The sequence below is a fragment of the Corvus brachyrhynchos genome, unplaced genomic scaffold (genome assembly GCF_000691975.1).
Source record: "Corvus brachyrhynchos isolate BGI_N302 unplaced genomic scaffold, ASM69197v1 scaffold197, whole genome shotgun sequence".
Taxonomy (NCBI): Eukaryota; Metazoa; Chordata; class Aves; order Passeriformes; family Corvidae; genus Corvus; species Corvus brachyrhynchos.
In genome coordinates this window covers 336,746-338,551 of record NW_008239108.1, presented here as the reverse complement: position 1 = coordinate 338,551, position 1,806 = coordinate 336,746, and the positions used below count along the sequence as shown (strand labels likewise).

Sequence of the window (1,806 nt, the reverse complement as noted above, 5' to 3'; positions counted from 1 at the left end):
CCCCCGCGGAGCCGGGGCGGGCGTGGAGGGGGCGGCTGTGGGGCTGCTCCCATCCCGGAATCGGCCCCCGAGGGACAGGGGCAGCAATTCCGCAGCATCTCAGGGTATCCTGCGGCATCCCGGGGAACCCAGCAGCACCCCAGGGCATCCCTCAGCATCCCACGGACATTCCAGAGCATCCCTGGGTATCCCACAGCAGCTCTGGGATATCCTGCAGCACCCCAAGGCCTCCTGGGGCATTCCGCAGCACCCCAGAGTATCCCACAGCAGCCCTGGAGGATCCTGCACCAGGATTCCAGGAGAAATTCCTCCCCGGCCATCAGTGGGGACAGACAGAACAGATCTTTCCAGGGAAAATCCCTTGGAGCAAGGACCCCCACAGCCTTGATTCCAAGGATTTAAGCAGCTTTGCTCCCTTGCAGGGCCAGAGCAGCAGCTGGCACCGGGACCTGGGATGGCTCCGGGCAGGGATCGGCTGTGCCGGGGCCGAGCGCCAGGGATCGATCTCCCGCAGGATTTATGGATTTTGGGAGCAAGGGAGGTGAGCGGGAGGGAGGGGACGCCTGGGAACTGCGGGAGCAGGGCCGGAATTCCGGGATCCGCTCCGGATCCGGGCGGGCGCAGCACTGGGACAGCACCACGCCGGGAACGCTCACACGGAAAAACTCCGGACTCTCATCCCCACCTCCCAACCCCGCTGCTCCTGGGGAGGATTTTGGGACCCCTTGGAGCCACTTGGGCACTCCAACATCCCCAGAGGTGCCCCCTCATCCCTCGGGAATTCTCCCGCTCCCGGCCCCCGCTCTGGGAAGGCGTCAGGCTCCCGAGTTTTGCCGGGAGAGAGGAATTTGGGATTAAACCGGCGCCTGTATTTGCACATATTTATAGTGCTCCGACGGATCTATTTTAGCTGGAAAGCCGGGATGAGCTCCCTCGGGAGCATCCCTGGAGTCACATTTTAAGGGACTTGGCATCTCTTTCTGGTGCTCATTTGCATTTGATATCCATAAAAAAGGCAGGCGTTGATAAAAGGCGGATATTTATCCTATTCCTGGCTTGGCAGAGGAGGGTTGGGAATGGCACCGGGGAGAAATCCAATAGAAAACAGGGAAAATAAAAGCCGGAAGGTCCGGAAGGTCTGGGAAAATAAAAGCCTGGATCGTGGCCTGTGGGGTTCTATGGGATGGGATGGCCTTGGGAATCCATCCCTGCTGGAACAGAGCAGGGTGGAGCAGGAATCCCAATGGAGCAGGGACCTCCAAAGAGGAGAACCATGGGACAGGGACCCCCACGGAGCAGGGAATCCCATGGAATAGGGACCCTGATCCCATTCCCTGTGGATCCCGTGGGCTCTGGGACTCCAGGGCAGTGCCAGCCCAGCCCATCCCAATCCCTACGGATCCCGCGGGCTCCGTGCTGGGCACTGGGATTCCGGGGTGGTGCCAACCTCCCGCACTCAGAAATACTTCAGTGGATCCCAATCCCTCCTCCCGAGCACAGGGAGCTCCATCGCTCCCGGCAATTCCCACATTCCCATGGCCAGGAGGAGGGAGCCACCTTTTCCCAGCATTTCCTGCTGGCTTTGGCAGTGGATAACTCAGATCCCGGGATATTCACGGGCCGGAGCACAATTCACAGGTCTGGGACACAATTCCAGAGGGCAGGAGCCAGCTTGGAGCAGGGCTGGGAATGCTCGCGCTCCAGGGATGGGACGTTCCCATGGCTCCCAGAGGAATGGAGGCACTGGGGGGCACTGGGGGGCATTGGGGGGGCCAGCCACGTCCCGGGGTGCTCCAGGGTCCAGCA

The 1,806-nt window shown here is 61.3% G+C and overlaps 1 protein-coding gene across 1 annotated transcript in view; it reads right to left on the bottom strand.

Annotated features, from left to right (window-relative positions):
- The window catches only part of SND1 (staphylococcal nuclease and tudor domain containing 1), a gene marked incomplete at its 3' end in the record, with an annotated part of 92,485 nt that overhangs the window by 16,771 nt on the left and 73,908 nt on the right, over positions 1-1,806 (bottom strand). The window lies entirely within an intron of this gene.